This window comes from Blennius ocellaris, assembly GCF_963422515.1.
Source record: "Blennius ocellaris genome assembly, chromosome: 12".
Classification (NCBI taxonomy): domain Eukaryota; kingdom Metazoa; phylum Chordata; class Actinopteri; order Blenniiformes; family Blenniidae; genus Blennius; species Blennius ocellaris.
The window spans coordinates 7,303,468-7,328,735 of NC_137661.1; the positions used below are offsets into that span (position 1 = coordinate 7,303,468).

Here is a 25,268-nt window from a genome sequence, read left to right on the forward strand (position 1 = left end):
ATTTGCCTCTTTGCCTCTTGGCTGTTGCCACGAGCTATATATTTAACTTTGTGTCGAAATTTCACTGTTTAGCATTTTGTTTTTGGTTCTTCTTTTATGTCTCTAAATTTACAATGAGCGAGCCGATAGAATTTTATTGTTTTTTTTACCTCAGGGAAAATGCCATATTGTTGATTAAGAAACACTAGCAATTGTGTATGTTCCCAACTGTTCCCTGAATCATTAATAAACATCTAAAATGTAGATTAAAGGGATAAACCTGCTGTAGGCACCAGATTGTTCTCTTTGAATTTATTTTTTTCGACACACAGTTATTTCACAACAAGGATCAATATCCCTTCTTACAAAACCTGATTGTGAAACACGACACAATTCGCACTCCAAAATCTATGATTCCATTCTTTTCTGCTCTGAAGCTTGGGTTTGGTTGAATTTAGATGATAAAATAACCTTGTCATGGGCAAGAGAAAAACATACTGGCTTATGTTAGAGAAAATTTAAGTAAGTCATGGCCAAAGGCATCCACAAAGTCGTATCCAGACAGTCAATAGTGATGAATTGAAATTGCCAAACGAACAAACAACCCATGCTGTTGTTTTTGTGGGACTGAGACTCGAATGCAACTGCTAAAATTAGATCAGAATATTATCTAAATGAGGGCATATTAATTTGAGTCCATTGCTAGACTAAAGCATTCAGGTAGAAAATAGAACTTGCGTTCAAATCTTACCTCACCATCGTGTTGAAAATCTAAACCCCAACATTATGAAAATCTTGCTTTTCCAACATAACCAAAGACAGATTCTACTAACCTTTAGCCTACCAACATGTCAGCCTTTGTTTATCTTCCTTTTACTGATAATTAAAACTTAAATTAATCCCTGCTTGGGACAATGCACGTCAGCCATGATCAACTGTGTAAAGAGGTCATAGGCCCAGAGGGAGAACCAGGACTGAAACCCAGTGGGCATTCATCAGGAATCACGCTGACTTTTAGGTCAATCACAACCCAGACACTGAGTGATTTTGCTTGCATTAAAAGCTGCAAGTGTCTCATGGAAGGATACAACATTTCTACGGATGCATTTCATAATAGCTAGTGTCGGCATTCAATTAAATAATGCCACACATTGATAATCTTTTGTTACCCATTCCCTATCCTGACTTAGATTTAAGCAGGTTGTCAATTATATTAATATTCTGTTTATTCCTTTTTTTTTTTATATATAAACAGTTTTAACAGATATAATAGTGAACCCCAGGGAAGCCAATACCACTTCTATTTAATAGTAGGATACTTAAAATCAATATTTTGCTCATACATGAAGACTGTAATAGAAACCTGTGGAGATACTGAAGGAACGAAGCCACAAAGGCAAAACATGCATTTCTATAATGATTGTGTAACAACGGGAAATACAGAACTTTAGTGGTTACCCCAAAGCTCTTGATAGCAACTCATATTTACATGGACTTTACATACATATATGTTGGCCTTAATCACAGTGATGATGCTAAAGGAGAAAATGTTTTCCTAAAATAAGAGTGCCTGAAACACTGGGCTTTTCCCAGCATACTGTACCTATGTCAAACATGGACGTGTACGTCTGCATAGATGTATTTTAACTCATGCAAAGATGGTTATGCAATTCATGTCATTGTGTTATATATTCAATTAGTATTAGTATTAGAGCACAAATCATGATGATATTGAGTCACATAACTTACATAACTAACACCCTTAACTCAACCCCATTGCAAAAAGTTTCTGAATGTAGCCAAGCGATGATAATTCACATTATAAATAATGTTAACTGTCCATATATATTTTTTTAATTGTTATAATAACTGTAGTCCATGTGCATGCCTGGTATGCTCGTCAGTGGAACTCTGCAGTAGTCATGTCAATTTGCTAATTCCCATCCTGCCATGTGCATATGATGCTCGTTGAGGAGTCAGTTTTCAATAGTCTGACTCTATTGCTTTAATTTGGAAAAGATATGGACAACACTGACATGAGAGCAGGTACATTTGGGACCAATGTCTTGTGGAAAATGGAATTTCCTTTTTATCCCTTTTATGAGGCGTGTGACCTTTGCACTCACCACCTATTTCCACATTCGTACAGGAGTCGCAGGGACAACCCACACACAGACACACGCACGAGGTATTTGCAATTTCTCTCGAAAGAAGCCCTCCTAATACACACACAGGCGCTCACTGTCGAACAGTCAATATTTTCTGAAGGATGGCCTCCCTCGAGAACTAGTATGCAATCTGAAGGGCCCCTGCAATGAAAGGCCCGTGATTGCATTCGACCATAGCCCTCACAAAGATGTCGTACATCAAATGCCAACAGATAAAAAGGCGTCCACGAAGAGTTAATCAGTAGAGTAGCTTTCATGGTCACACTGCAATCTGTCTCAATAAAATGAAAAGAAGACAAGGCTCTAATAAAAAACAAAAAAAAAACACACAAAAAAAAAACACACAAAAAAACACCAATATAAATAAACGCATGGCCTAAATGCATTGCCACAAACTACTTCATGACTTCAAATGATGCCCTAGTGTTATCTCACCATTTACCAATATTGTCCGACCTTGAAAATGAGCTGGATAAGTGTGCATATGAGCAAAGTAGTATGCCTGCTTTTGTACACTGGTCTGTGCACACCAGTTACCCCCCCCCTTCTCAGTTTGGTTTGAGAGCCTGACAAATTTGTATTCTGAGTCACAGTGGAAATGCCTGCATACGAGGCCGTTAAGCAGTTTGCATGCTTGCCACGTCATACCTGATAGAGTGAGAATTTATGGAGTGGCACAAGGGGGGGAAATGAGGCTTAATAAAAATAGTTGTAAACTCACATTTCAATATCATTATTACTCTGATCCTGCCAATGAACTAGGTAAAAAAAAAAAAAAAAAAGTATTTTCGGTCTTTTTGATTAATTCCATGCTTTATAGATAATCCCAACTTGTGTAAGGTGGGTAAAGAAAATGCAAAGATGGGTGAGTTTGACAAAATATACAACTACTTCACTCTCTAATAACCAATCTGCAAAAATGTATCTAGAATTCATGGCTGTACATGTTTTTGTGTAACGACTGACTGCTCTTTCTTACCCTACTCCCAATATAACTTCTATTATGAATACAGAGCACTTATTTAACATGACTTCTCTTCCATTCCGCTGTTGTTGTTGTTGTCGTTGGTGTTGTTGTTGTTAGTGTTGATTGAAGATTCTCGAGTTGGAGTCACGAGTTGTACACCTGCCAAATCCTGCCAGTGGTGACGGGACAGTACTGAAGGGGTTAATGGATGATTGGGGCATTTAAGGAATTCGTATGTCTTTGTGATCCTCAGAAAGTAATTGTTATAGAGATTTCAGAGTTTTATTCAAATTGCAGAAAGACATACTTTTAAAAGTAATTTAATAGAAATGCAATTTTGAACCTAATCTCTGTCATTGTTCAAAGATTCTTACTGCAAAAGTTGCAATCAGGTTTTTTTTATTGTGTGAATTAAGCCCTGCTCTCTTTGTATACAGTTTTGTATGCCGTCCACATTCTAGCTTTGTTTGAGCCGTCTATGGAGCAGTCTGTCCACCGCCGCGGTGGACAGACTCGATTATGTTCAAGGCAGAATCCTCCCAGGGGCAAAATTCTTCATCTGTACCTGGAAATCTAGACGCTTGTTCCTTTTGCTCCCGGGGCACGTCATCCCACACCGCCAGCACCAATTGTGTCACTTTGCATTGACATAAACGTCTGTCACCATCCATTTACCTATATAAATTTAGGTGGTGCTGAGTTTCACTATCAATGTCAAGGCATTTACAGACAAATTCTACCATACATTATGTGTCCTGCTCTTTAGGATGACAATAGCCAAAAAAAGGACACATACACTGTCATGGAGTTATTTCAAGAGTTTGAAGTTTCAATGCTTCTTTGCTGTAGCAGTGTTACATCATTTGATGGCTTTTCACTGCATCAGTGAGTGTTGTCTTTTTCTTTTTAACCCCCTCTGGGTGGACCTAAGCCACCAGGCTATATACCTGTAAGAGTGATTCTGATTTGATATTTGAAAGTCAGAGTCTCTGCACTCCAGGTAAACATGCACATCCTGTCAGAGATCCCAAAGGTACCGTGTCCTTGGGAGATCGAACTTTCGTCAAGCTGTACATCAGACATCTGCTAAGCGCCTCATCATGAAAGTGCCGAGGTTTATTCCCTTGCGTTGGCGTGCCAAGAACAACTGGCAGGCGCCAAGAAACCTTCCACTCTGCCACCAAGGTTAGGTGAATGACAATGCTGAGTGACTGAGACATGAGACAAAGGAGATGAGAACCATAGCGGAAATGCAAACAGGGGATTTGAGGTACAGTCACATCCATTTCTGACCTATATTCTTCTCATTCTTGACTTTTTTTGCTTGAATCTCCTGTTGTGTTCCGAGCTTCCTCTATAGCTTCTTGCTGTCCACATTTCCTCACTGCTTCTCAAAAATGCTATGAATTGTATCTATATTTCTTTTTTTCTTTTCACTCTCACAGTATACTTTCCAGTTCAATTGTGTAGCTTCTGAAAAAGGAGCTAATACAGTGTCTGCATTTTGAAGCGACAGGTGCTTTAGATTTTCTATAGGAAGGTCACAGAGACCAGAAAGCAACCCTGTTGAAATACATTATATCTTCTATTCTCTCCTTGAAGCTCCTATTTTACTGGGCTGTTCAACAAATGGCAAACACAATCCGTAAAGAAGTTTTTAAAACATCTCATCGCATTTTCAGGCCTGTAACATCAATGTTATCTTCAAGTAAAATTGGATAAAATACCTACAACATACACAATAGTCATTAATCTTCATATTTTCCCGTATTTTCATCATGACTTGTTGCAACCCAGTAAGATAGGGACTGATGGAGCAGCCTACACAAAAATGGCATATTATGCAATGTCAACAACATAAATAATTAAACTTCTTCACGTAGAGATTTCACGTGGAGTGTAATAAATCTCCACCAGACATTTAAATTGTACAATCGGAGTAAATGCTTTCCGTTAAAATATTGTGTTTTTGGTCAAGTGGTAAAAAATGTATTACTGGATATGTTTGGTCAAAAGGGAATTCTGAATATTTTTGTAAGAGTTGGCTGACGAAGGCCCAATTCAAGTGAACTTCAGGTGATTGCTGTAGCAACTGCAGATGTGTGGAAGGAGGTACCAGCTTCTGAGGGGATGACTTTCTTGTAAATAATAGATAATGCATTAGTGGGTTGTGTAACATTGTTGTGTCATCACTAAAGACTTGTACATAATGATTTAATCATATGCTTAGGAAGTGATAATAATGAAAGAACAGACGAAGGATTCTGAGCAATGCCACAGACACAAGTCACAATACATATTGTGACTCAGATTCTCAATACCAAACTTAGGGAACATCTTCAGGTGCCATCTATGAATGATGACTTCATTTGTATCAACATTTTTTAGTTTTTTGTGATTGCTCCTGAAAATGTCCAACTGTAATCAAATAACTGATCTGTATAAATGTTGCTTTACATGCCTTCAAGTTTATTTAATTGATGAGGTTTGATGTCTCTCCATTAGAAAATATAAAACTATCAACTTGTCTGTATTACTCTATTTTGAAACACATGACAGAATGTGATCACTTGATAATACACTGGAGCCACCCCACATTTAGGAGAACAGGGATTTCTGCTTTTACAATTTGTAAAATGTACAATGTAAAATGCACATTCATTGATTCATTCATTCAAAATGAATGTACGGATGGATGTTTAGTATCAAATGTTTGGCCTTGTCATCTTCACTAAATTCATTAAAATGAAGTAGGGTTTTTTTCCAAAAAGGAACAGAACCATACAGAATTCTATGTTGATCGAAGTTGCCTCAGTAAAATGAAATTCCATTTAATGAAAATAATCCGAATATAAACTTTTTCTCTTTAACATATAATTCTATTGTGCTGCATAGTGATGTAGTGGTCAGCACTTACTTCACAGCTCAACTATCCCCTGTTACTGTTAGTAATTCACTGCTTACTGTGTGTTTTTGATGTTCTCCTTCTGAAGGTGTGAGGATTTTTGATATTCCAGTTACTCCTAATACAAATCCAAAGACATGCATGTTCAGTTAATTGGTGGGTCGAAATGATGTTGATAATAAACAGAATGAAAGTTGTGATGTTCAACACAAAGTTCAACAAAGTCACATAGAAAATGGATACATACAGCTTTTTTGTTTTAGTAATTTCTCGTCAATCGTTTCACAAACTCAAAGACGGGTAGGGATAAATCAAGCAATTCTCCTTTAAGATAAGTCGCATGGTAAATTGGCTTGTGGTGTGTAAAATGTGGAACCCTAAATAATACCTGAAAATGAACCCGATATGGAAAAAAGAATACTAGAAGCAATGTAATTCCAAATTAAGTCTTTATCTTGAGCAGTAGCTTGGGGACTTTACGACAGACACTGTTTCCACCATATTTGAGGAGAAATCTTAAATGTGGGGAGATGTATGAGCTGTAAGGTAAACTCGGGATTCCCTAAAGGGTCCCTAGTCTGTCGATAGGCTGCAGCCTTTCCCTTTGGAATCCAGTGTGAGCGAGGAGCAATCTATCAGGCCTCAACTTACACTGCACAAGGCAGAGAGGGGGAAAAAAAACAAACAAACCTGGATGATTAATGTGCCTTTATGTGTGGTCAGTCTTTTTCTTCAGCACACACACAAGCAGAATCTTAGCTGGGAGTGTACCGCCGCTCACAAATGCATAAGCAATGACAAAAACACCTTCCCTCACAGGTGCAAGCACAAAAGCAAATTTATGCACCCGCTCCAAAAGGCTATGATGAGGAGGAGGAGTTCAACACTGAAATAAGGTGTATTGAGTAAATCCAGAGACACTTCAATCTCAATTGAAAATATACTTGCTCTTGTGCAAAACGAGGCCCGAACAAATGGAATCCTGTTCTAATGTGCAAAAATATCATAATGCAGGAATTTAGATACTGTTTATGATTCAAATCATTGTTGATACGTTCCACAGCTGGAATCTCTGTGTGAGTTACTTTTATATGGACACTGTTTTTGTTAAGAGTTCTTCTAATTCTGCCCAAACGTTTTTTGTGAAACAGAATGGACACAATGGAGATCTGTTCTATTGTAAAAGAACAGGATAATCTGGCCATTAAAAGCACCACACTCAAGTGGATTCATTTTTGTCTGGCCACAAAGGATGCTGGTGAGCTCATAAGCCACACATTAATATGACCACAGATCAATGAGGCTGTGAGCAGTCTGAAGGCACTGTTGATGTATTGTCTGGATTTACGAGGGTGTGGAGATGGACGTGATATAGGCTTGACTAGAAGACCTCACATGACTTGGTAGTGCTAACTAATATTATTGATGGGTGCTGTCCTTTAAAATGTAGTGGAGACATAACTTTAAATTGAGGGGGGATTACATCACAGTGGGAACTTTGAGTTGATGGTCACACGGTTTTTGTTTATGTTTGCAGCTTACATATCAGTATTTTGGTTGCGTAGTTAAATTAACATTGGTTGTGGTTTCATATATTTCATGTCATGTCATGGCTTTATAGGACATGAAACAATGTTAATTTAAAACAGTTACTGCCACTGTATTGTATAAACAATATATTCAAGCTATTTCCTTGTGAAACTTGACTTCAAATGTACAAGCTTTAAAAAGTTTGTGCAGAAGTATTTTATTAGTAATTATGTTCCGACAGTATGCAAGTACATTTTGGAATTATATATATTCTTAAAATCACAGAGTTAATCATATTACACTTAGATGAATTATGAGACTGTTTCAGTACAACCATGAAAGCACAATTGAAATAGCACAAACCCATCACAATGTAAAGGCAATGCGATTGTAACAACCGGTCTCCAATGATTAATTTCATAAAAACATGCAATTCAGCACAACACAAATCCTTCTGCGACAGACTCAAATAAAAGAAATTAAGACTTTTACAATAAATGTCACATTTAATGACTTGATGTTTTTTTCTCCATCTTAGTACAAAGCACTTATTGGTTTTTCAGTACACCAGAGATCACCTGTCAATCAAACTGTGCGAGTGTTTCAACATATTCTCTCTCCCTTTCTTTGTTCAGCCACAGTGGATTGTTATTTCAAGCACGGTGAACGTTCGGGGCGTGTTTTGAAGCGGCATTGAGTTTGACACATCAAAACGAGTAATGGAAAAATATCCAGTGGTACCCAGGCTGAAGTGGTTTTTAGGACCTTTCTGTCTGTTACTCTGTCCCAACCTGGGCGGGGCTCTGCTGGCCCCGGGCCTCGGACTATCAGTCAGGCTGATGTATAGGTCCACAGGGTACAAATGAAACCTGTCACAACAAGGGTAATGATGTCAGAGTCACTATAGCTCAACACTGGAGGAGCAGAGAGAGGGAGTAAGGGAGAGGGAGATCAGGGGATAGGAGGATGTGGGGAAGAGGTTTGAGCAGAGAGAGAGAGAGAGAGGAAGGAAGAGTAAGCTAAAGAAAGGGATGACCATTGAGGAATAATTAAAGGGAAACAGGGGAAAGCAAAGAAATAGGATCAACTTTTTAGTGTAGAGGTGGGGAAAAGTGCAAAGTAAAATTGGGAATTAAAGGATAGCTACTGTATAGATAGAATGATAAAACTTGAAGATACCAGTGAAAAAACAAAAGTGACATGTAACAGAGGATTGATGGATTGAGGGAAATGGCAAACAAAAGATATGTAAGAAAGAGAAACGTGGGCAAGATGCATTAGCATAAAAAAGAATAGATCAGTGCGTTTTAATGAGATGACAGAGATGAAGAGTTTAAAATTAGGCAGTAACAAGAGCATGCGTTTATTTTTTTGTCATTAGGAAAACTGATAGCAAGAGATAGAAAAACAACTTTGTACCTATCTGACTGCCAACCTTGACCTTTATTTTTTTTGTAATTCAGTGTCTATTGATTTTTTTTGTGCAGTCAGCTGTTAACGTAACAAGAAAACTCAGTGTTGAGTCAGTGTTTTACTCTTCATCTCCATTTTAACTCACTCCCTTGACATTGGGAGAACAAGGTGTGTGAGTAGGAGTGTGTGATACGAGTGGTACAGTAGCTGGCATGGGCGGGAGAAAGAAAAAACAGATCTCTCCTCTTTGGTTCACTTTTATCCATTGTAACATATCTCTCTCTCCATCTCTCTCTCCGTCTCCTCTCTCTCTCTGTCTCTCTGTCTGATACCTCTCCGTTGTCTGCGCCTCTCTCTCCATCTCTCTCTCTTTCATTCTGTCTCTGTCCTCATCCTCCATTATCATTGACATCATCCTTTCCATTGCTCTCCCTCCACCGTCCCACCCCACCCGTTACACATACATACACACGAACACTGCCTGCATCCTTCCTGTCTTTCCCTCTCTGGCAAGCTCTCTCCATCTCAAGACGTAGCCACTAATGGATTGAAAGTCTTGGAGAAGAAACAACAGTCATTTAAAGATTAATGTCAGGCCTAGTATTCTGAAGGGCAGTCAGCCCAGTGCACTCGTGGCTGTGTGCGTGTGTGCGAGCAGGCGAGTGTGCACGCGTCCAGTAGAGGACGTGCACATGTCATCTCTACATAGATGCCCTCTTCATTATCAGCCATTAGGCAAAGACTCTGGGAGAGAGAGGAAGTAAGAGAGGGTTAGCTGGCTGGCCCATATAAGCACATATCACAGCTTGTCACCTTCCTTTCAATATCCACTGCCGAGTGTCATTAAAACCAAGGACTTTCATCAATTAACAAGCCTTACTTGAGCATAAATATAAATAGGTTCCTCAACTTTTGACGTAGTAGCAAAATGGAATAATAGCTAGTTCAGCAATATTGATTGTAATATATATATATATGCCATATATATATATGGCAATTTCATTTTTCTGAGAAGCTTGAGTTCCACAACATAATGGCACTTATCCCAGTTCTACCAGTGAACTCTCATCCATCCATCCAGCTTCTATACCGCTTAATCCTGTGCATGGCCGTGGGTCAGTTGAGTAGGCCAATGGTTATTAATATAATGATTATTAACCGTTTCATAACCATTTTGTAATATTTTAATGGAGCGTGAGTGAAAAAGCCCTTGCAACATGTGTAAACAACATAAACCAGTGCTGGAAAAAAAGGGTCAAAACTTTTGGTGAAGTTCTCTGTAGCTTACTGGATAGGTTTGCATCTGCTTGCAATAGAACTGGTGAGGAATCTTTACCAGCCGAGAATTGGCAGTACTTTATAAAATATATAAAGTCAACAGAGACAAGGACTTTTCACCAATAAAGATGGAAGACATGATTCAACATTTGATGATTACATGGCAGTTTGTTTCAGTGGAATAAAAAGAAAGACACTTTGACCTGAAAAAGGACAAAAGTGCCTGATTAGACTTCCGTCCATTTGCCAGACTTATATACTGCTTCATCTAACTTATGACTGCAGAGGGAAAACATCCACCCTGGACAAGACACCAGTCCACAACAGGGCAAACAGAGAGACAGACTGTCACAGACATTCACATTCAGAACTACAGGCAATTTACAAACAACAACCACTGCATTGTTTAATTGATTTGTTTACGCAAAATGAAGCCCGAAATGATACCATGATATCCCATTATTTTGCGTCTCATGCAGTAAAAGCAAGACGACAAACTGGCAGGGTGCGCACACGAAAGTGGAAGTCTCATAACTGGCATGTCACATTTCATCTCGAAAAACAGCCAAAACATCCTTGAGCGAGACACTGAACCCCTGGTTGCTCACTCTGCTAAAACCTCTCTGAATGGCAACAGCTTTAGACCACATAGTGGTGTGACACTGCAGGGACACAACGAAATCAGCAATGAATTTTTTTACATCCTCTCAACTGATAAAAAAAAACAAACAAAAAAAACCCCTCTATCAAACACTTTGCGTTGAAGAATTAAACACGAATCCTACAATAAACATGACATGCTTGAAATAACAACTACAAGTGCTCAATATATCACTTCATTTGTGTAAGATACCCACAAAAAAAGAGAAGTAACAAACAGAAAACAATGTAAGAGCATCCATTTACAAGACAAAATGTGTTTTCTTTCCTCAGACAAAGGTGCAGTGGTGAGGTTGCTTGGATTTGAACTTCATATTTTAAATGTAGCAGTCAAGTGAGAGATAATCTTTGACGCCATTGTCCCCGAGTATTTAAAAAAAAAAATATAAATCAATAGCAGGGAAGTTTATTTATTGTTCTCTTGAGCAACAGATCATTTCAGTTCTTTCAGCAGTGCAAATGAAGGATGGACTTGCATATAAATTCTCCTGTATTGAACAGCAAAGTAATTTGAGGGGCAGCCACTGAAAAATACACATTGCACAGGAGACAAGGAAATAATTATGGTTGTAAATACTGCACAGAGACCAACCATACACTTCAGCAGAAATACACCGCAGGCAGGTGTGCACAACAAACAGGCAGAGGGTCTGCATGGCAGTATCTAAAGGATAAAGAGACAGAAGCGCCGGAGCAATGCCCTTCAAACATACATGATACTCCGTGTCAAATAGCAGCTTTTATTTAATTGAGCGGCTGCCCCTCAAACTGTCCGCACACATGTCTGCAGCAGAAAGCGCGAGAGAGACACACTTTGAACATCTGTGGTGCGTGTTCCTGTGAAGCCAGCGAAAGCAGCAGCCCGAGCTCTGCTAAATATTTAATGGGCCTGTCTGATGGTCATAATCGCTTTTAAGAACAATAGACGAAAACAAAGAGCGCCAGTGAAAAACTGCACCAGAGGTTAAAGCCACATCTCAGAGTGACAGGACAGGCTGGTTTGGGGGAGGGGAAGAGGAAAGAAGGGAACGCAGGAGAGAGGAGGGGAAAAAAAGGGCAGAAGCACTCAGTGGCATGAAAAATACATGGCAGGTGACTATCGATGTTAAGTGGGACTGGCGTTTGACCCAGGAGCAGGATATACTGTAGGGTCCCATGACAGACTGCACACTTAAGGGTTATTTTTGGAAGTGACATACTGGGGTAAAAAAAAAAAAAAGTTTACCAATGGACTGCAGAATGAAAGATTCACTTATGTGATGTGTGATGAAAGATGATTTGTTTTTGTTTTTAATTATTAGTAATTATATTGACATCACATCACAAAAACAGTACTTTTTACTTGGTCACATTTTAAACTCCAAACCCTCTTTGTTTTCAGCTTTGTTTCAAACCAGCTCATTTTACTAGGTATGACTGGCATCTGGAGATTTTGCAAACATCTTATATAAAAAGTGTGTTCAATTTCTTCATTTTGTTCAAAAAGACGCAAAGAAAAACATCTGCGCATTAGCAAGTGAGAGTTTCAGTGGCATGCTACCTACCATTCATTCATCCATTCATCTTCTAAGCTTGCTTTATCCTGGCTAGGTTGACGCGAGGCTGGAGCTTTCCCGAGCTGACATTGGGCAAGAGGACAAGACAGTGTATTGCAGGTCTAGAACAGAGAGAGAGAGAGAGACAATCACACACACACATTCACTCTCATGGCCAAATGAGACTCACCAAAGAGCCAAACGCTCATGCATGACAAAGCGGAGAAAAGCCTACACCATAGATCCACATTGAAAACCTGTGTTTGACAGCTAAAAGAGCTGCAGTCACCATCTCCAAGATCGTATTTTTAAATCTACAGAATTATATTTACGCGTTATTTATTATGTGCTCACTATATTGTACAAGCAACTTGAACGAAAGCATTTTAACTTGTATTGAACACCCCGTCTGCTCCTGTCATACGGCTGCAACCTGCTGCTCTGAAGCTGCATTTGAGCCTTTGACTCTTCTGAATGAGTTCAGTGCAGCTATGACAAAATTATACATACATATTTTTAAACTATCTAGACTATTATACTATGTTGCCCAGCCGACAAACTTTCGAAAGGACTCGCATCTCGCAGTTTGAAGTGACAACTTTGAGACTTACATAGAAGAATGGTTCAAAAATCTCAAGTTACGATGCCTGGTGTTATTATATTATACTTAAAATACCCAAAACAGCCGATAATGGCTGAAATCACTGAAAGGACTGAAATAGCTAATTGTAGTTCTCAAATTTCAAAAATGCACCATAAACTAGAGATTTCATACACACATAAAACAAGTTGCGTGTGGTTATAATGGCAGATTATATGTTAATTAGGCAGACTAAGATGAATTATGTTGGCCAGAAAATAAGCGAAAAACAAGCATCACAATTGTGGCAGATTTATGAGTTAAGGTGAGAAATGGATGGAAATACATTGTGTCGAGGTGAAGAGGTATATCTCAGGTGGCTATCTTAAGATCTATGTGAAAATGTATTACCGTTTTCTGAGGGTTGAAGTAGTTGAATGTAGTGAGGACATACAGAAGTGTCACTCAAACAAAATTCTTCATGCACTGCAAAGCGGAGGATAGCAGTAAGAAAGCTTTCCACTGCCAGGCTTATCTCTGTAGTGTCAAATGGATATGTACCGATATCTCAGTAATGGAGGAAGCGCTGCCTGAACCCACACTGGTCTAACTGAAACAGGATGTACTATGATCACTGGGAAGGGATTCATCATTTCCTTATTAATTATTAACAATTATGTATACAGTATTGTAAATAATTGAGTACATTTGGTTGAAATATCACTAATTTTAAGTATGTCATTTAGAAACCACTAAAGATCTTTTGTAAATGATGCTGAGAGATTGGTTATGTAGTATACAAGCTAGGTGACGTCAGGATTGATGAACACATTGTTAGAATTTTAGAAATGGTCTCAGCTCACTCAAAAATTGGCACTGAATATATGCATTTTAGTTCATAAATATTCCCCATTGAGAACCACTAGGACCATTATATAGGCGTTATTTTATAAGCTTTAAAAATTAAATAAAAAGAACACATTCATTCAACTATGCTAATTAGTCTGGTACATTTAACATTTCAATATCCCTGTAAAATGTTTGTATTAAAGCTGAATATCAGTAAAGCCTACAATAGATATCATACACAATTGTTTATAGCTATAATAGATAAACATTTGATTTTCAGAATTGTCACAGTTGAGATTTTGATTTCAAAATTTAAAAAGTAAGTATAAACAAATACTAAACATAAAAACAAGTAAAACAGATAATTGGGACAGGCAACAACAACACAGCAAATCTGCTGCAAGAGGGGATGTGTTGAGAGAAGGTAAGGCGGAGAGAGAGTGATGGCTTAAAAGGCAACGAGGAAAAAAACTGAACAAAGTACAAGGAAGGGCAGGGGATGTAATGAACTCACGACGGAAACCAGGAGCAGGCAGCGAGATAAGGATTTTTTTTTTTCCTTCTTGTCAATTCCAAAAAAAGTCCTTACAAAAAGTACACAAGTCAGGTGAGGAGAATGGAGACGATGTAGTTGAGCTGAGGTGACCAAGAGGTTGACATTTCAGCTCACCTACTTGTCCTCCTGTCTGTCTTCTTGGGTGTTTTCAGAGCCAACAGGCACTCAAACTGCCCTGATGGGATTTCCTTTATCAAACACTCTGACAACTTAATGTAGTGATCTGGCATGCCCTGCTAAATAACTGACCGATGGTGTGTGTGTGTGCGTGTGTGCGTGTGTGTGTGTGTGTGTGTGTGTGTGTGTAGACATTGAAGGAAACACGCCATACATCTCATGAAGGATGAATCAAAGTGATGAACGAGACAGCTTTGAAAAATCGGCAGCCCTATTTGGGGTTTGTCAAAAGTCTGGCTGATTTATTTGGCGGAAAGTGACGGCAAGATGGGTTCTCCGTTTCCCCGTTTCAATTCCAGATAACCAGAGCAAGCTTGGAGCAATCGAAATAAAGAGTTTCTGCACAAGTCTTGCTTTTCCACAGCTCAAAGGGCTAAAACTGAAAAGTGAAGTGGGGAAAGAAAAGAACAAGGAAGGGTGTAAAAGAAGTGAAAAGAGAGACCGGGAGAGGAAAAGTAAGAGGGACAGGTGCAAGAAGCAGGAGAAAAGATGGGGAAAGTGTGTGGAAGGCAGATGGAGAATAAGAAGCAGATAGGTTCACCTCTCATTAGCTCCCCTGCCACACACCATGCCACAAAGCAATGCGCCTCCCAAGGACATGAATTAAACAGAGAGCCAACTACCTCAGAGAAAAGCAGCCCTGCCAGCACTTAGCCAGGGCTCATAAACAACCAGCTCGCATTTGTCACTTCCTCTTCACCCAACAAAGCGACAGCAGAAATAAATTACTTTTAAGTAGACCTCGTTCCTCCTCTCCCTCAGCATCCTGTTCCTGCCTCACCAACTGGTTTGAGCGAGCAGCACAAACTGTTGGACAGCAAGCGGGTAAACGTCAATGACACAAGTCGCACAGTAGATAGGGGCTGTTGGTAGTCATTGCGGTGAAGCACCTTTATCTGAATTCATCCTGGATATATATCTTGAGTTAAGCATTTCTAATTAACTGTACAACAATAACAACAACTGCTCGATAGATTGTATGAGCTTTACAGACAGTTTTGGAATTTTTGCCAGAACAACAACAATACAGCTGCAGTGATAAAGTGTTCATACCACATAAATATGTGAACAGTGGCCTTTGCGTGACAGCTAAAAGGAACACCAGATCTTTCCCATCCATTTCTCCCGGGACGAATAAGTGTTCGGTCATTGTGTGGGGACGATAAAAAGGATGATGGGTTCCCTTTACTATTTTTATAAAAGGAAGCAAATTCAAAAGTGCAGGTCTGACTCGTAGCATTTACAATGTAAAATATACAGAAAATGATTAATACAAAAACATGCTTATAACCCACTTATATTCCCCCAAATCCTACAAAACTCCAAACATAAAAGGTTCTCTATGCCCCACCTTTGCTTTCTCAATGTTTATCTGTTCCTCAACAGCTGGGATACACACTACTTTATGCCTCATATCTCGAAAAACCTGCCTCAAGAAAGAGAGGGAAAAAAAAAGATCAAGAAAGGTGGATGGCTCCTCAAATTCCTGACATTCCGGTAATGCCATGGTTTACACATCCACCCGTACATCCATCATCAATCATCTGGCACAGAGCTGAACATGAATCAAACACAAAGCACCTGGATGCATGAGCCCGAGGGACCACCCACCATAAATGATTTGTGTACGTTTGACAATTCAAACGATGCCCTCACCTGAGCATAATGAAATTAGCAGTCTTAGTAATGGAAAGCCATGTTCTTCCTTAATTAAAAAAAAACACAAACAGCAGGAAAAGCACTGAAAGTTTTAGCCTTCCTCTGTCCCTCCCCGTGACTGCCCATTGTAATTGTAGTAAACACTCCTTTAGCGTGCAAAGTTTGGCTGTTGTCTTGCCTTTAAAGGCTGATATTGAGCTCGCCTCTGGAGAAAACACAGGTTTGTTAATCAAGCGAAGGCAAAACAATTACTAGAATCCGATAATCAATGTCCGTGGACAAACAATAAATCCTTGGTGGCTGCTTGGGAGAACGTCAAGTGGTAGGAAATGGAATCGCACTAATTAAAGGAAAAATCTACTGGTACATTATGGTTAGTTAATAGTTCCATTACCGTACCGTTTAGCCCATCTGACAAGGCTGTTTGACATTACCGATGTAGTACCCAATAAAAACGTATGATTACTTCCTTTGAGGATGTTTTCACCTGATTGACACGTTTGACCAAAACTTAACCAGGAGCAGGAAAGACCTGATACAAGGTTACAAACAGGTAAAACTGCCCTCACGACCATACTAATGCGCTCTATATTATTATCTGTCGACCACACGGATGGAATTTTTTTAATTCTAGTTCCGTGAGAGAGGAGAAATCATGCGTCACAAGACTATTAGGTTGCTTGGAATTACGGCAAGGAAATCAGGTAAGACAAATCCGGGTGGATTAAAGAGAGCCGTGTGAACGAATAATTGCAGAATATAGACCGAGTACAGGGGGATGGGGTTGAGGATGTGTAGCTCACCGTGGGCAGTTCCCGTGTGCTGCGATGAATGATCACACTTTCAGCCTTGAAATTATAAATGATGTCGGCTGACAAAGGAATCAAAACTTTCCCAAATCATCTTTTTTTTTTGTCACATGTTGGAGAAAAAAAAAAGAGGAGTGACAAACTGTTCTGCAAGATTTCCTTTGACGTTGTCCTGCAAGGCGCACCACCGCATGAAAAGGATTTTTTTTTTTTTTTTTTAAATGCATAACAAAAGGTGAGTGCAGCAGAAATAATGATCGACTGTGCAGGCAGTCACACTGGCATGTCTCCACTTAGCACAATGGCAACCATAACTCTGCCATGATCAATAGATGTTCATGACTTGCTTTAAAAAGGTCCCATCCTCCACCCTCTTCCTATCCATCTATTCCTGCCTCATTTCCAGTCAACTCTTCTACCCTTTCTCATCTATAATTCTACCTATGATGTTCATCGAGATAATCTCTTATTCCCTCTCACCTTCCTTCTTTACATCCTTTTTTTTTTCTTTCTTTCAGCTGTTCTTACTTTCCTTTTACATTTTGTATTTCGGTTATTTTCAATACTTCCACCTTTTCCACAATTTTCCTCTGCCTCACTTTCATACACGCCCCAATATCTTTGACTTGCTCCTTTCCACATATTTCTTTCTCTCACATCTTTCTTTCAATTACCTCTCTGTGCTCTTTTACCCATCCATTTCCTTCCTGTAATTTATAGTGTTACCTTACATTTACCTCTTTTCACCCTTTCTTCTCTCCCAGCATCATTTTCTCACAGTTCTATCAATGCCCCCCTTCTCTCAGACCTCTACACGTAAACCTAAAACTCTCTCTTCATGTTCTTGTCTTTATGCTCTTCCTTGGTCTTGTTCTTGCTCCTTCCCTCCTCATCCATTTTTACCCGTCATGACCTTTTGTTTCCCTCTAACCGTACCGCCTCCCTTTAAGCTGCCCTGCATCCCCACATCTCATTTCTTCACCTGTCCCTCATCACTCGCTCTTAGAAGTCATCTCTTTCTGTCCACCTGTTCTCCTTGCCCAAATGTAGCATCTCCCCTGCTCTCCTGCAATCTGCAGTTCACAGGTTTCCCAGGGCACACTGTTGCATCCCAACGGAAGCTTGCACAGCATTCTCCCATAAATAATTGAAGAGGCCCCACATGGCCAGGCACGCTCAGTCTAAATGGATTATTCTGGGAGAGATCAATGTGGGCCTGTGAGGGTTTTATTAGGTCCTGTAGATGAAATGTACAAGGCCACCACCAATGTTCCCCTCTCTCTGTCTTAATTCTGGCTGCTGATCTCTGTCTTCGTCTCACCTGCACTTTCGACCACCCACCCGCCCACCGACTCCCCCCCATCGCTGTCCCACCACGCATCCGGACGACGGCAGCCGGCCCCTTACACTGCACTGCTGAATCAAACATAAATGGCTATCCAAGAAACTATACAAATCATTCATTCTTTATGATTCCTGTGACTATGATGCAAGGTAGGAGTAAACAGGCAAGACAAGACAGTGTTTTGTTATTCTTGCTGTTGTCACTATGCATTAGCCTCACTGACCCCTACCATCATCAGCCTCCACTCGCCAGCTTGGCGGGAAACATCCGGCGATACCCACCGGAGTTGTCATGAGCAAGACAAGGGGGGGGGGGGGGGGGGGGGGGGGTGAAATGCTATCGTGACCTTCAGGAGTTACAACCCTTGGGAGCGTAAAGCGGCCGCAGTGGCGAATAACCCTTTGCAAAATGCTCTCCCCGAGGAGATTTGCATCTGTCTCATCCAGTGGGAAATTTCCTAATTGTCTGCTTTCCGGAAAACATCCCGCCAAGCTGGCAAACGTGGACAGCTTGTTAGTAGTTTAGATCTGTCAGATTCAATTGGTGATGAACGGAAAGATATGCCAGCGCTTTCCTTCAGCCGTGTTTTTTTTAATACATTTTTACATCATAGGTTTTTGTATCATGGAACATCTAATTATTGCATTTTGTTCATTTTTATTTTCTTATGTGTCCCAATTCTGTATACAATACTTTGCAATACTGAGTAAAATACCATACATTCAAACAAGAACATAGTAAACTATACAGTATCAGTACTATATTTTATTTAAAAATAAGTTCTTGAGATATGAGATACTTTTATTCATTGACACACACTACGTATGTAACAGCTGTGAGCCACTCACACAGTCATTCAAAAAGCAGATTATTGTAAAAAAAACAAAAAACAACAACAAAAAAAACAACCAAAGTTCAAACATTATATTTAGTCAGGTTAAGCCTGATCTATATGCTCTTCTTGTGGCAAGCCAAACATCAAGCATTCTGATTGTTCCCACTCCTTCATGATATATTACTACTTTTCCTATTCTAGGGTTGTGGGTGCCTAAAGCCGATCCCAGGTTGTCCTGGGTACACCATGCACAAGTTGTCAGTCCATCACAAGATTCACACAAAGAAAGAGAAAGACATTAATAATAATGTCACCAATTCATACCCACGGCCTTTGATGGGAAGTCAAGCTCGTACAGGAACAGAGAGAACATGCAAACTATATGCAAACAAGTCACATCAATCGGCTGACAAGCAGGTTTGAACCAGGAAACTTTTCCTTATGAGGTGATGCTGTTAATATACCCTCTGCTCGTCTTGCTCCCTTGGTACCAACTGTCTCGATAAAGCTAGAACACAACTGGATGGAAGGGCTTTGCAAATTTGACCGATTGAGAAAAAGAAAATCGGAAGATGCCTTGAGGTTCAGGCATTGTTGGAAAGCATATAACGTCATGAAAGATGAACTGAGTCAACCAAATGACTCACCCTCACCACTAAGGATTTACTTGCCTAAGTATGAGCAACACCTCGTGTCCTTTATGGTGGACAACGATGTTATCAGTTACAAACACAAGTACAGCGCCTTTTAAAAATATCTGGCTTTTAACCTGATTGCAAATTGTGTTTTGTCTTTCCCAAATTGCTGTTTGAAATAGGTTTTAGCATTAAAAATGTATCATAGAAAAATATTGCTTCCAGAAACGAAATACATTGCTGGAACAAGTGGTTTGTTTCGGCTTCTTTTGCACTATATCCCCTCAGACTGTGTACTACACCTGCACACATTATTTGTTGGCATAATCTCACATTCTGTAAGCACACACATTACCACTGCAATTATCCTTGAGTAAAGAGCTGTAGAATTCTTAACGCGAGGCTTTAACCTGAACTACGTCTCGTAATGACTATGGCGCGGTCTTCTAACCTGTGACACTGAACCATGACATGGTTTCACATTTTTCTTTATCGTGACTTTTCACAAAAAATAAACAACAATTTTCCAAGCAAAAATAAAAGTGAAAAATAAACGTATCTCAATTCACGCTGCCATCCAATCTTATCAAGCTCAAAACTGCCCCATTTTGATTGGGATTGTGGCTGGCAAACCTACACCGACATTTGCTTAATGGAACTGTGTTTTTAAATTTAGCTCGGCACATTAGACATGGGAAGGAGAGCCCTGAAGCTTTTACCCTCATCTTTCACAACAACTCTTTTTACTTCTTGGGGAACAGAAGAGAATTTTTTACATCATTCCTGGATCACCTAGCTTTGCCCTCACTGACGTCTTGACATGTCACGGGAAAATGTGTACATATCAAAGCCATTAAAGTGTCAAGCTCCAACAGTGGGCCCAAACCAGGGCAGAATGTTCATGGAAAACTTGTGAATAGTGCATTTTGCCCCCATTCTGACAGTCAGGACTTTCTCTAAAGAGCTTAAAAAGAACCACTTGAAATGACAAACCAGTGTTCAAAAGATGCAAGGATAATTTATTTTTTTTCTTCGCTGTTAGAATATTTTAGAACTCATTTGCGTCTCGACTTGAGGAACAAAATGCTTCCTGATAAGATTTACTGTACAATTTGCGACAGCTGGACATAACCTGGAGAGTGAGGAAAAAACAAACAAACAAGAATAAAATTATAATAACTCTCCCATGTCTTGGTATCGCTTCTTCCATTTTCTTTAATAAACACAGCAATCAAAAGCGTCACATAACAGATACAGAAGTTTTGGTTACAGATAGCAATGGAGAGGCATCTTACTTTCACCCTGAGAACTTACATACACTGAAAACAAATTACTCTGGTGTATTAGCATGTGGCTCAAGAGGTGCAAGGTGAGGATTGTAAGAAATTGAATGTTCTGAAATTGACAGTCCCTACTTAGAATTTCAAATTATGCCACAGGCAGAGGGGAAAAGGCAGGGAGAGGAAAAAACACACAGCTGCTGGTCTGGAAAAGACAACTAACACAAACCCTCATGGTAATTAGAGTGTTGAGGTGCATGCACATGAGCAGAAAATAAAAGCTTTTGAAGTGTATTAATAAAATGGTATTTCTTTCTTTCTTGGTTTCTTTAACAAACTGATGTCATTTTTCACATCCATTTCCAAGTTGCACTGATGATATGGTTAACACTGGTATTGTGTAGCATACAGAGAAGGCAGGATGTGATGCATAGATCATCTTGTAAATGTACCGGTAACTATAATTTATATACATGTGTGTCTTTAAGCAAGCCCACCTCTGTCGTTATGCATGTTGACGCATGTGTATCATCCATTTTTTTTCTCGCAGCGCTGGCTTCTTTGTCTTACCTGAAACCATCCTGACTGCCCAACTGGTGACAGGTAAGCATGATTGAAGTGCATTGCTGCGAGAACAAAGAAGGGATGCTGGGACATGCCATCCAATCATCCGTCTCATACATACGAAGAGTCTGGCTGATTGATGCCAGGCTAAAAAGTGTAGAGGGGAAAGACTAAATGGTACATTTCTATAATGAGGATTCACCTCACTGAAAGTTGACCTATGATCCTCTGCACTCTAAAAATTATGGAAGCTATTTCAGGGAATGTTTTGTAAAATTGGTCTTTTGTGCGAGTTGGTGTGAAAAAGAAGCATTCCATCTTGCACATGACATATGATACTAAGGTACTGATCAGTGTATTGCTAAAGAATCCTCAGTTTACAATTTTATTTAATCCCTCCCCTCCTGCTATTGCGGTTTTGAATGGGTTGTGTACTTGTTCTTCAAAACAAATCCAGTTTTTTAAGTGTGTGTGACAATTAAATATATATATATATACATGCAGTCTCTGGCTGTTCAACATGGGTATTTGATTGCTCCGTGAATGAATGCTAGGTGTGGAGACGGTTCATAAAATGTGTCCAGCCCATTAAGTATGACGGAAGGGCTCCTGTAATGGCTGTCTTTCCACCAGCAGACGATGAATGACTCTCACATGCTGTAGTGATCAGTGGGTGGTAACACATCTTAATATAAAAAAAAAAAAAAAAAATGGACTGAAACATGCTAAAGTGAAGCTGAGATTAGATCTCTGATTAAAACTGAAATACTAACATCTTACAAATTGTTGCCTAAAATCCTGTGGGTGCTGTCATGGATAAAAAGATGGAGCATCACAAAGGCAAGGAGTGAATGAATGCAAATCTGTGTCTTTGTGAGTAGAGCTGTATGCAGCCTCTTATGCATTACATCATTTGTTTCATTACTGTGGTTCAGCTCCACATATTTTACTGTCTTCCTTGCAGGAGACCAAACTTTCTACTGCTATTGAAATAATAAGAACAAGAATGTGTATGAAATATGGAAAAGGCAAAACTCAAAAAGCACATGACTGGCTGCCAGAATAAATCTCTGGTACCATGCATCTGAATGTGATTTAAAGAGGATTTCCAGTGAGGTTTGGTGCAGTCTGAGGGTGTGCATTCCCTTTCATGCAACCCAGTGGTGGACGGTACCTGCCTTGCTCTGATGGTCCAGGGCAAGTCTGTTTTGTACATGTGTGGAATGGGAAGGGTGTGTGTGGAGAGAGTCACTTTAAATTTCTCATATGACGGAGCATAACTGGGAATTGTAATACACAGCAACATCATAAATTTGATTACATTACATAGCACTGCAAGCCTGTAAGCCATTTCCAGGCACCATAAAAAAAAAGCTATAACTAAGTTACCACTGGTACAGAGAAAAATGAATAAAGCCATTTTCTTATAACAACCGGAGCGCGGGCGAGATATTGTTCTCTCCTCTACTTTTATGAGCTTTGCGGACCCGAGATGCGCTCATTGCAATCAAAACAGGAAGCGGAAAAGATGAAAAATACACAACTTCCAGAAAATTGCAGACGGGATTGTGTTGTGCTGTTGCAAATATGTCAACACAAAATAAAAAGATAACAATATAGTGCGTACTCTTCAGATTTCAGAAAAATTCTTCATGCACCATGATAGTAAATACTAATGTTGTAAAAGGCGAAAGGGCTTGTTTTTTTTCCCACACGAGTGTCTTATCTTTGGTAATTTAATGCCACAACGGCTGTGCCACAAAAAAAAAGCTTCCGGCAGAAGTGAAAAAAAAAGTTGAAACGTTTAATAATTTTGCAGCTTGAGATAATCAAACTTTAGTTTAGTTGATTGGACATTAAACGACAAAACAAATAAATCTTCCAAATTCTTGGATTGACGACAGGACGCGACGGGAGCGCATTTTGTTTCGCCACGGAGTTTCCAGCATTCAACAAGGTCATCACTTGCACTAAGACAAAAAAAAAAAAGTCGGTGTCATTTCTGTGCTGACTCCACCTCGACTGGACTGTGCAAAAAAAAAAAAGCTCGAGTGGCGCACCTCGGAATCAACCCAACTCTCCCTTCTGCACGCTACTGACAACGCGATGCGCAAAAGCAAACCCTATCAGCAGCTGTGGACCAGAACTACTCCTGCAAAGTCCAAATACGTAGAACACTGGCTTTTCCAACAACGCACGAGCCAATCAGGACACCCGCGCGCACACGGCGAGAGGAGCGGAAACTGAGGATGGCATTCAGGAGTCGATGTCTGCAAGACGAGGCACGGACTCTGCGGGCATGTTCTTGTAGGTATAGATCCTAATGTAAGGCATCACACGATTGACTTGGTTGGTGAATCCCCCCCCCCTCCAGAGGATCCCCCTCCCCAATCTGAGCGCGCGCGCACACACACACACACACACACATATTTATGTGCGCCCGCGCGCACACGCCCGCCCAGGGCAAGGGAAAAAAAAAAAAAAAAGGTGATTCAGAAATATGCTTTATGTTTCAAAGCCCCGGCGTTTAAGCGAGTATAAGAAATGACCAAGAGCGCATCCTTCGCCTCTCTTCTACAAGAACCACCCAGGGTTCTCAAATGAGATTAAAATTGTAAATGATTCTCAGTGGGAGAACCGAGAGAGGGAAGCCGTGTCTGTTACGGCCGTCGTTCCCAATGATTGATATCTTTCGTTATCCAGCAGCAGATACTGTCCACCACCACCACCACCACCAGCAGCAGCAGTAGTAATACCAGCTGTGGCTTTTTGCGGATCTCCCGCTGAGTCCCGGACCACAAGAGATCTCGCTCCATCGCAAAGCTCCGTGGCAGCTTGGGCGAGCTTCTTTGCAGTATTTTTGAAATTATGCTCCTCTTCTGGCACTTGCCTTCGTCTCTTTGCAGGTGTTCATTCGGCGGATGGCTCGCGCGCTTAAAGACTACAAATGCCCAACGTGACTACTGTGATTTACATTACCCGCTTTTATTGAGAAAGTAGCACTATCTCTAAAATAAATAAATAAATCCCCCCCCCCAAAAAAAGACAGAGAAGTCTGCCTACCTTTCAGTCAGCGTCGGAGTTCCAGCTTCTTTCTTCTCTGCTGATAAACCCCCCTACATCTTCATGTTTAAAGCAAGCGATAATCCTCGTTTTATTTATTTTTTTTGTTGAATCTGTGCGTCCCTGCGGCAGGTCCGGCGAGGAGCGGAGCACGCAGATTCCTCTGCCTGGTTGAACAAGGTTTTTTTTTTCTTCTTCTTTCTTTCTTTCTGTCTTTCTCTAATCCACCCAAGAGCGCAGGTTGCTCAGGACGCGCCTGGGTACGGCAGGAGGAGTCGCTCCCTCAGCAGCAGCCGCCGTGCGCACTTGGAGAAACCAGAGCTCTGTCCGTGCACAGAAGCTGAGGGAATGATGTCATGCGTCCGGCCCTCCCTCTCCAGCCACCCCTCAACTCACGGCTCTCTCCGTCTCCTCTCTCCTTCCTTTCGTTTGCCTTGTTTTATGGCAATTTGTTTTATTTCCATTTTATTGATTTCAAATT

At 40.2% G+C, this 25,268-nt stretch overlaps 1 protein-coding gene across 4 annotated transcripts in view; it reads right to left on the bottom strand.

Annotated features, from left to right (window-relative positions):
• ptprsa (protein tyrosine phosphatase receptor type Sa) overlaps positions 1 to 24,969 on the bottom strand; it is a 230,194-nt gene extending 205,225 nt beyond the window's left edge. For 3 of the 4 annotated variants that reach the window (XM_080506753.1, XM_080506754.1, XM_080506750.1), the window contains exon 1: positions 24,788 to 24,969. The gene's annotated coding sequence lies outside the window, so the exon portion shown is untranslated. Of the gene's footprint in view, positions 1 to 12,444; positions 12,521 to 24,787 lie in introns of those variants that run through there. The other variant, XM_080506751.1, reaches the window with a different exon arrangement.
• Between the last annotated feature and the right edge of the window lie 299 nt (positions 24,970 to 25,268).